General features: G+C 39.0%; 1 long non-coding RNA gene across 1 annotated transcript; it reads left to right on the top strand.

Annotated features, from left to right (window-relative positions):
- Nucleotides 1-5,921: 5,921 nt before the first annotated feature.
- Nucleotides 5,922-10,431, top strand: LOC131257728 (uncharacterized). The gene is made up of 2 exons (XR_009177606.1): nucleotides 5,922-6,820; nucleotides 10,094-10,431. It is a non-coding gene; the product is annotated as an uncharacterized LOC131257728 (long non-coding RNA).
- Nucleotides 10,432-11,700: the final 1,269 nt, after the last annotated feature.

Below are 11,700 nucleotides of genomic sequence, written 5' to 3' on the forward strand. Positions count from 1 at the left end.
ATCACCTCACTCACCAACAACACGGAGGCAAATCCGACTCCTCCACTCTTCGACCTTCTTAAAATCCCACGGGCCGAAGCGACTATTCTCCCTACCTACAATATTCCACTTATACAAACCAACCATCTGCTTATACTATTGACTCAAGTAGGCCACACCTTCCCATCTAGCCCTCCCAACTTCTGACCATATACCATAGTCTGCTGCTATGATCTCACATCCAAGACCCTAAACTAACCTTAGCGACAACACCTCCAAGGGAAGGCCCACCACAACAACAGATGGCAGCATCCACTAAAAGAAGTAGAGAAGATAGATTGAAGCAGAGAATCATGAAATTGAGGGCAAACTAGGAAATTGAGCAGGGGAAACTAGAAAATCAGCGGAGCAAACTAGAAAATCAGCAGGGCAAACTAGGAAATCAACAGAGGAAACATGAAAATCACATTGAATGTATGTAGTATATCCACGGCGTCCATCTGTTTTTCCATCTAATTTTAGCGGTTTAGCCCCAAATTAAAGCATATCAAAAGATCAAGTGGATCACACCACGGGAAACAATGGGCATAATGATTTCCACCGTTGAAACCATAATGGGCCCAACAGTGATGTTTGTTTGTTATCAAACCTATTCATAAGATCATACAGACATGGATTAATAGAAAAAACAATTATAAGCTTGATCCAAAACTTCTGTAGCCCCTAAGAAATTATCAACAATAGAAGTTCAATTCAAAATTTCATTTGGTGTGGTCCATTTGAACATTGGATACGTTTAGATTTATCGGCTCAAGCCATGAAATTATCTGTTAATCCCTCCCTCGATTTCTAGTTTGCCTCATTGATTTTCTAGTTTGCCACGATTTTCTAGTTTGCACCGTTGATTTTCTAATTTCCCTCATTGATTTTCTAGTTTGCCACGTTGATTTGTTCCCCCCTGATTTTATAGTTTGCCTTGCTGAATTTTTAGTTTCTCCCGCTCAATTGCATGTTTGCCTGTGATTTTCTAGTTTACCCCGCTGATTTCCCAGTTTGCCTTGCTGATTTTCTAGTTTGCTTAGCTGATTTTCATGTTTGCCCCACTAATTTTCTAGTTTGCCTCGCTGATTTTCTAATTTGCCTCACTGATTTTCTAGTTTGCCCCTCTGATTTTCTAGTTTCCCCCGCTCAATTTCATGTTTGCCCCTCTGAATTTCTAGTTTGCCCCGCTCAATTTCATGTACGACTGAAAGTTGGACGGGTTCAACCCGACCGACCCGTGACTGACCCGACATTGGGTTAGGCTCGGGCAGGATATATCAGGTCTGATCTCAAGCTTGGGCTATACAAACACCAACCCGATAAAACTTAGGTTGGGCTTGGGTTGCCTGACCCAACCCGAACCCAATCAATATATTAGTTACTTATAAATTATAATTGAGTGTGGATTGTTTGTGTAGAAGGTACACTAGTGATGTCGGGTCTCATTTGTCCACGTCATTTCCAAGGACTCAAGCTAACAAGATATGTCGGATTTCTCTCTCCCAAATAGATTGTGTGCTATGCTACATGACTTTTTAAAGGAACAGTCCCATATTTTAGCTTGGTTTTTTAAAGAAAAAAATGAAGTTCTTTATGATGAATAATCACGTATATAATTAATAAAATCATAGATACAAAAAATAAGTCCTATATTGAAATATAATAAACTAATGTAATAATGAAAATATTAGCACGTATACACCCGACCAACCCAATCAACCCGTCGAGCCCTCTTGGGTTGGGCTTGGGTTGAGAATTCCCAACCCAAGGTTGGGTCAAGGTTTAGGTATAGGAACCTTGGGTTGGGTTAGGGTTGAGCACCAACCCGAACTAACCCGCTCGACTTTCAGCCCTAATTTCATGTTTGCCCTGCTCAATTTCATGTTTGCCCCGCTCAATTTCATGTTTGCCTCGCTCAATTTCGTGTTAGCCCCGCTGAATTTCCAATTTGACCGCGAAGTGATTGAAATTGACCACAAACTAAATGAAATGGAATTTCGACCATCGACCCAATGGAATCTTAGAAAATAACTAGGTTAGTTGGCTAAATTAGCTTCTCCTACCCCCAAAATCATATGTGGTACGTTAAGTAAATCATTCTAGTCTAGGAGATATGCTTGTTAAATAAATAGACAAAGAAATGAATTGAAAGATAGAAAAATATTTTTATATACTTATATATACATATTTACTTAATTATGTATTAAAGAAAAATGTAAGGGAGAAAAAGTTCTCCATGTAAAAAATTTTTTAAAAAATATTGGACTTTCGCGGCACTACCGCCGCTTCGGCGGTAAGGTAATCTGTATATATATATATACACACACACATACACACACACACGATGTTACTTTTGTGGGTCTCATCATGAGGTTTGTGTTATATCCAAGCCGTCCATCTATTTGGCGAGCTCATATTAAAGCTTGAGACAAAAAATAAGATACATCTAACTATCAAGTGGACCACACTGTAAAAGGCAGTGGGGAATTGAACGTCTACCATTGAAACTATTTTAGGGGTTACAGAAGTTTTGGATCATTATAAAATTTGTTTTTCCTCTTCATACAGACCTTTGTAACCTTATGAATAGATTGGATGGAAAATAAATTTCATGGTGGCCCTTATAAAATTTTTAACAGTGAAAATCAATTTCCTCGCTGCTCTTTGTGGCGTAGTCCAGTTGATCTTTGGATATGATTATTTTTTTTTTGGGATAATGCTCCGAAATGATCTCGAAATATGGATGAACGTTGTGGATATAATAAATACATAACTGTGGGGCCATCTAACTTTGATCTCCTTTGAGCCGTTCGTACAACTCTCGGGTGGAGAAGCGTCAGCGCTCGTCTTCGAAAGGAAGACAGGGGTATTTTCGTCCTGAAATTTCGACTCCGTACGAGGAGGTCCAGGTGCGTATTCTGGTTACGGGTCGCAGCCTGGTCGCACTCTAATAAACTAATACAGATAATACATTAACCATGCGCCGTCAGGTCGTCAAGTTTGACTTAATCCAACCGTTGATATTCACTTCCGACGGTCAGGATTAATCGGGGACGCGATGCCGCTATTATATTGTTCGGCAGTCGTACAGCTGACATTTTGCCTTTTCCGCCGACCCCGGTCCATTAAATGTTACGTTACAAAGAACCCTACTTTCAGTGAAAATATCAGAACTGCCACTGCCTTAAAAAAAACAGAGTGTTCTGTGATACGCAGGTTGCGTATGAAGCTTGATATACAGGCACTCAGAAATTATACACGTGGCATATGTTAGCTCAAATACATCGGTTATATTGTGCATCCCACCTTCTAAAAGTCAATATTAGTTTCTTTTAACAATATTAATCCTTGGTTCAGGGACAATAGTTTGTGAAAATAGGACCGTTGAACTTTTCATTTAACTGTCAAACGAATATCCAATAATCATATAGTAATATAATTAACTTTAATTTTGGTTCATGATATTGGTACTTATTACCATAATTTGGACGGTTTGATTTGACTATTTCTATGCCACACATGCAATTTCTAAATGCGTGTGTATCATCCATCGCAATCGATCAGAGTATCACTCCGACCTTAGATCTGGTTGGCGTCACCGTCAAACACCGAAAGACGAAAATACCCACAGGGAACTACGGACGAAACACCCTTGTAACTCTTTTGAGTTGAGGTGAACCATCGACGTCCATTTTATATCCTGCACACATGTCAAGGCTTAGGATTTTATTTTATTTTTTTTTCCGGTGGGCTGCATAGATAGATCATATCCAAAAATGGAACCGTTCAGAGGATCCTGATCGTCTAATTGGATGATTTTGGAGAATTACAAAGTTAAAAAAGGTCATCCATCCGGTGGTAATAGCTATTGAGTAAAACTCATATGAACAGTCCGGATATCTTAAATGCACTTACAGCTCACACGAATGTATTAGGCATCTCATTTACAAAAAGTCAAGCGGTCTAGATCAAAAGGTAGGCATGCGGCTAAAAAGGGATCCTGGAAAGTTTTTCTAAGCCGTCAAATTATTTTCTGATATTGTGGTACGTCTGACTACTTTAACGATCTGATTTATGGGACAAGAGATCTACATTATGGGATGGACATGATGAACGGGTTTGATACCATGCCCATGTGCCACGCTGGCATACATAGTGGCGTGTACATGAACTTTGTCCATATTAATCAACGGTTAAAAATCGTTGGTTAGTCACTCGGACATGATCTTGTGCTTGCGGTCCATCTGAGACTTGGAATTTCATCATTTTTAAGCAAAGCATATATTTTAGCGGGCTCATCACAACCATGGTGTCAAAAATTATATATCTCACTAATTGAGGATATTAAAGTTGATTTAGTAATTAAATTCAAACCCCCATAAATATACAATGTATAGGTATTTTTGAATTAATTACAAAGGCAAAAAGGTCATCCATCCTGTGGTTTATAGTTGTTGGGTACAACGCATATGAACGGTCCAGATATCTTAAATGCATCTACAGCTCACGTGAGGGTATTAGGCATCTCATTTTAAAAAGTCAAGCCGTCTAGATCAAAAGGTAGGTATGCGGATAAAAAGGGATCCTGGAGAGTTTTTCTAAGCCGTCAAATTATTTTCTGATGTCGTGGTGCATCTGACTAGTTTAACTATCTGATTTCTGGGACATGATGAACGGGTTTGATACCATGCCCATGTGCCACGCTGGCATACATAGTGGCGTGTACATGAATTCTCTTTAACACGTGTGCGGCCTTAGCAAAAATCTTTGCGGATAGATTCAAGAGAAACAGCACCAGAATTTACAGTGCTCGTACTTGCATTAGGATACTTAAGATAGTTCAATCCATTCATCTAGACCGTTCATCAGGTGCAAAGCTCATTTCTTTTGTAGGAAAACCATACAAACATCACAACGATCTGAAAATCTCAACCATCTGATCAATAGAATATAATATTTACGGTCAAGATCAATTACACAAAATAATCCCACCAAGTAACTTTCTTATAAAGAATCACTTTTATTAGCCGATCCTAACCATATCATCCATGGCCCATGAAAGGGATGGCTACAAAAATAACGCCAAGTCAAGGATGGATTGGATCGTCCGTTCAGTCTGATTTTCACATTGTAGCTCATCAAATGTCTTCTAGAATTAATGAACGGTTCAGATCAATCAATTGGATTTTCCAAATGACACAAAAAAAAATACAGGAATGAGAGGGTAAATACAAAAAAGTACGTTTTCGTTTACCGATCGCTATCACGTGAAATTCGCGCAATCTTCCTTTTGGCAAATGCCATAACAGCCCAGGGGTATTTTAGTCATGCCAAAATGTCACATACAACGGCAGCGTGTGAACCTTCAATACATCCATTTCTTCCCCCACCAACGTGCCACATGTGTATCATATCCGATCCGTTCAAGAAGTTGGCCAGACCATGATGATTACCTCCTTTAAAAATCAATCAGATCCACTCATCCACCAGGACACAACTTCAAAATCATTGAACAGTCAACATATGAGTCAGCGACCCACCCGATAAGTAGATCATCCTGAATTTCATACCAATTGATCATCAAGGTGTAGCCTACCCTTCCCCCGATCTGATATTCTTTAGCTAGCCCAGCCTAGGTCAGCAACAGCCCAAAACAAACAAGCCCAAGCCCAAGCCCAAGCCCACCTTTGTGAAAGATCTGGGCTGTTCATTAAGCATGCTCACATCACACATGATATAGGACAAAAAAGTCCTTGAAATCCTAATCTTTCTGGGCTGACCTGCTTATGAAACCACTAAAATTTTAGGCCGGGCCAGCACGGGCCAAGCTTGAAAGCCCGTGGGCCAGAGAGGCCCATTTACAATCATGACTTTTGTGCACTATTAATAATGAAGTCGGATTTAATAGCCCACCCCTCGGATATGTGGGACCCACATACGGTTTCGTGCGGATGGCTGATGAATTCCAATATTTTTTCATACCTTGCATTTTATGGGTCACTGATCAAATGGTCAAGATCATCTCATTAGTGTGATTTCTCACTATGGTTGACAATCGACGGTAGGATCCACCTGATGAACGGTTTAGATCATGGTCAGATGTGCCATGTGTCCAGTTATGTGGGGCAATAACAAAAGCAGTGGCAACCATGCAATTTTGGTGACAATCAAGGGCATTGTGTTGGTTAGTTGAGTATTTAAGGAATTTCAAACATGGAGTTGTCGGTTTGCCAACCATGAAAGTGAATGAAAGGTTTTAAAAGGAAATTCCTTGCGTGATAGACTCCAATCAAAGCCATCAATAGCTCTCATTTTCTTTTATTTTTGTTTTTATTTATTTATATTTTTGTCTCATCTTTTGATTGAAGAGCAGCCATGTACCTACTTATAAATCAATGAAAGGGGGAGATTTTTTTATGGGTTTTTGGAAGGTTGAGATTTAGTGACAGATTCTTCGACAAAGGCATATGATCAAAAGATTTTATTCGACAGGTATGCTTTTGTCTTCTTTTTTCATTTTTTTTTCTTTCAATTGAATTCAAGGGTCTTATTTTTTCTTTTGGGTTATCTGGGTGAGTCTGTTCATGAATGATTAGCAACATGAATTTCATGTCCTTCTTTCTTTTTTTTCGATTTTGGAGAGATGTTTGGTTTGAATTGATGAGTGTTTCATTGATTTCAATTCATCTGTTTTTGTCAGTGGAGCAGAAACATGAAAGAGAGGTGGTGATTTTGTATGGAAGATTGAAGGCTGTGAGAATTTGGAGAAAGTGGAGGGTTGTTTGATCTCATTCAACAGGTTGGCATCTCTCTCTCTCTCTCTCTCTCTCTCTCTCTCTCTCATATATATATATATATATATATATATATATATATATAATTGCTTGAATAGGGTATGTTTCATTACCCTTTGAATGAATTATTAATTTAAAATTTCCATGAAAGACGTAAAAATTTTATTTCAAGGTTGCAAAATTGAGTCCCAGTTACATAGGAACGCCGAAAGGAAGCGTCCCATATCAAATTGTCATTTTAAGTCAAACTCCAGTTGATTTATTATTTGGATGCACTTTTATAAATCATATCTCATCTCTAAGAATCATATTGCTAGCCAACCAACAAATTTTTACAGAACCTAGAAAATCTGTTTTGTGAGAGTTGTGTTTAAATAAACCCTTATTATTATTATTATTTGGACCCTTAGGCATCTCCTCATCAAAAACTCACAGAGACTTGAATATTGAAGAATAGACATTCATAACCCGTACTATCTTTATAAGTCAAGAATGTTTTAGCTTAGCTCTACTTATTCTGTAGATGTACCATGTATGGTTTAATGAGACTACCATGCTACCCTAGCTAGTTTATAGTAAGTTACTTTGGTTGGGCTTTTTCAGAAGCTTGGTTTATTCTTGCAACTAAGGTTGTATGGAGCCTACAGAGGTATGTGTGACAAATCCACCTTATCCATATGTTTTGAAAGACTATAATTGAACAAGAGTCTAAAAATCAAATCTAAAACTCATGTAAGCCATACCACATGAAATTGTGGGGATTGAATGCTTGGGTGGGAGAAGTTTTGTATCACGATGATATTTGTACCTACCGTTTATTTGAGTGGTAATAACCTTATGAACATGTTCAGGTCCAGGATGGTTTCAATGGTAGAAGTTTCCAGTCGCATTGTTTCGTTTGGTGTGGCCCATCAGTATTTTAGATCTGCCTGATTTTTAGATTCATATCCTATTGTGGTCTTTCAAAATAGATGGGTGGAGTGGATTTGTCACGGATATCTCTGTGGGCCCCACACAGCCCCAGCACAGGTGTATCTATGTGGGTCCCACACAGCCCCAGGCACTTCCTTAGTCATGAGTACAAAGATTCCGTTATGTCTTATATCTAAAGTAATAATTTCTAGCCTTTGCCGGTTGTAACCTAATCAAGTGTTTTCTTAGTCCCCAAGAGATCTTAGCAAGCTCAGTTGTTCGAGGCAACTCATCTATACGCCACTAGATGTGCCATCATGGCATATGGTTACGAGATCAAAGCCATCCATCAGATGGGTCCCACTCTGAAGATGAGTTGGCACAAAAATCAGGCCAGTCCAGCTATGAGGTAGGCCACACTATAGTGGCAGAAAAACTTGGGATGATGCCTATTTTTGGGTTATATTATGTATATGGTTAGTTCTGTGTGATGGACGGCTTGGATCATTGTATAGTATGCTGCACTGGCACATGTAGTGGCGTATGGATGGGATGCCTTTGTACACGCCCGTGGACTTGGCAAACCTCTTTGAAACCATGTTGTACTTAACATATACATATCCAATGACTTGGGGTGTGTTTGGTTGCACCAAATTTTAAATTTTGCATCCAATTACACTGTTTAATCATGAAATATCATGATATTTGGTGCAACCAAACACACTCTTATTCTCTTGGTTACTTTATTTTTTTATAAATTTTTTTTTTTTTTTTTCCACTATTTTTTATGGATGTATTAGCAATTTAGGTGGGCTGTCTTCTCAATTTCGAAAATAAATCAAATAATTTTGTATTTTCATGTGTTTGATAACCACCAGATCAAAGCCACACAAATGATGGTTTTTGCTTTTATTGTTTTATTTTTGCGTTCATGTGTTTGATAACCACCAGATCAAAGCCACACAAATGATGGTTTTTGTTTTTATTGTTTTATTTTTCGATAGTGGTGTGTGCCATAACGGCAAGGATACAATATCAACGGTCTGGATCATTCAACGATGCAGCACTTTAGGACGATTCACAGGTGGGCCGCTGTGAAAATGAATGCCAGACACATCCACATGTTTTTCAATGTCATAATAAATCGTTTCCACTCGCCAACCACTACTGCTTTTCATTCGGAAAAGATGAGCAAATACAGCTGTTGTTTCATAAGTAAAGATATAGTGATTATTTTTCCAGCAGCATCTGAAATTTTAAAATATCTAGCCGGCCAAAAAGGGAGGAACCATGATGATAGATTGAAATGAAAATCAGACCAATCAACTAATTGATCATATCACAAAATCAAAATTAATGACTCAGTGAGACCCACCTACTGCAACGCACATGCCTATGAGAACAAGATGGATGGATTGGATTGGACCATCTGACTGCTCGCAGGGTTTTGGCCCACCTACCAAAAAGTGATGTAGAGTGGGTCGCAGACACTTTCATGTCCAAGATAGACCAAAAGAGGCACGATTGGAGGCATTAGTCATCAGGACTGTCAGAACCCTAAAACAAGCATATCTCACAAACCAGAATGACTTATTCACGTACCATACATGATTTTGGATAGGAGAAGCTACTTTAGCCGCCCAACCCTACTATGCCGGTATGCCCGCCGAATTTGCAAGATTCTGTTAGATCGATGGTTGAACATCCTTTTTAATTTCTCTTTTATTATTTATAGTAAGTTTTAGTTCGATCATAACTCTTAATCCTTTGAACTTTAATAGCCGTGACCAACATGAAAAGGACTAACAAAAATTAAGAGAATATCATGGCTAGGCTAAATAGTACACTTACTATTTTTAACAGAAAACTATGAAGTCTAATAGAAATCATGATCATCTATAGTAAGTTTACTATTTATAATACGGCACAATTGTTAAGGAGTTTGAGTTGAGTTTGATTCCAAACTTATTCATAGGTTTGGTAACACTATTTAAAGGATTGTAAATTTGTTTTTATCATCAATCAATTAATTTTCTATTTTTTTAGAATTTATTTCTATTTTCCTAATTTTCCTCGTGGATTCGAGGAATCCATACCAGGAGTTCATAGAAGCTCCATGACTTTGGAGTAATTATCCCCTTGAGGAAGACAGTAATCGACCTCATCACGTCCATCCCTGCATCATAAAGCACATGCATGGTATAACAGCGAAGGGCACACACGATGAATAGATTAAGAACATGAATGAGCGCACATGAGCTCTAAACATCGCATTTGGTTAAGCAATACTCAAAAAGCTTTGTAGTGTATCCAGCCTCAAAATAAATCTCTACCATCTCTAAATTTTTATTTTGTTTTTTTTTCAGCACGACAATCTAACAGTACCAATGGGATGCCTTTCTTCAAAGATCGCGGCCCGGTCAAGGAGCTTTCGAGAAGAGCTGAGCCATAGCTTGCAGAGGAGAATCGAAGGCTTTCCCGCCTTAGAAGATATACTAATCTCCAAGAACAGCGGAGATCAATTCCTCGCTCTTGTTTGCACTGCTAACACCGTAGCCAAGAAACTCCAAAATGGAAATCCCTCGACAGAGTTCAGCATTGAAGTGGACCCGTCCGAGAAGCATACGGATATCGAGAACATCAACACCAAAGTACTGATGTGTGACCTAGAAGAAGAAGAAGAAGAAGAACAACAACAACAACAGCAAAGAAAAGAGAGACTCATATCTTCTACAAGCTTTCATGGGCCCCACCAATCGGCTAGTGAAGGACAATGTCCAATCCAATGTGACAATATCAATGCGATCCAAGATAATGGACCCACACTAGATGGTGGAAGTATAATCAGTACTAGAAGCATCCAATACCGTTGAAGAATACGATGCGATGGTGGACGCAAGCAATCGATGGTCCCAAATAGGGCAGGACGTCATGGCTCATCATTCCAATGGAAATGTAAATGACCAATGTGTAGGATCTTCAAAAAGCTCTTTTAACGAATGTTCTGCAGTTAAAGGGGATGACATTGAGGGCGATAGGAAAGAACCGTCCACAATTGATAATCACAAGCCTGATCGTACCGAGGCCATTATCGCCACCCTTGAAGATGGGAATTTCACAAATGAAAAGGGCTTTCAGAGGAAGGCGAAGGCAAAACAGTTGGCCACCCTCAGCATTCCAACAACCGTTGATTTTCCGGCCCCAGGAAGTTTTAGAGATTGGAATGAACTGACGACCTTGTTCTCCAACAGCAACTATGACACACCCAAATTCAGTAATTTTTGCATAGCGAATGCAGTATACTGTAGTGGAGAGTGTAATGTATTCGATTCGGAAATGTTGGCTTCCTTTGAAGAAGACATGAAGCAACTGACAGAAGAGGAGGAAAGCATACTTCAACAGATTGTAGAGAGTCTGGAGGAAGAGAGTATTGGAAAGGACGAAAATAAGGAATTCATTCCAAACCAAATACAAGTGTAGAATGGGAAATTGACATTGAGAATTTAGGTGGAAGTTGAAAAATATGAGGGGAAATATGGGAATACATCTCAATCATATGGAATACTTTTAGGGGGCATTTGGCGCAGGGTATTAAATGGTATTAGGTGGGATAGAATTGCATTTGGTCTCGTAAAAATTCCATCCAACATTTAGGGAGGATGAGAAAGGTTGGGATTAGGTGAGATGGAATTGCGTTTGGTACCGTGTAATTGCATTTGGTCCTATGCATGATTTTCGTGGATTTTGAAATCCACTACACATGTGGGCCCCACATTGATGCATAAATTTCTTCCTAGTCACTTTCAAATTATGTTGTCTGAATGATTGGTTGTGAGTCACGTATACCGAATTGCTGGGGAATGTGCCTTTTAATGCCCGTCCTATCCGTATCAAATGGTTGTCATGTAAGTGATTAGGTTGGGGGCCACCAATGGCAAGTGGTGATGGCCACATGTGACAAGTGTTTGATCAA

Source organism: Magnolia sinica, chromosome 10 (genome assembly GCF_029962835.1).
Source record: "Magnolia sinica isolate HGM2019 chromosome 10, MsV1, whole genome shotgun sequence".
Classification (NCBI taxonomy): Eukaryota; Viridiplantae; Streptophyta; class Magnoliopsida; order Magnoliales; family Magnoliaceae; genus Magnolia; species Magnolia sinica.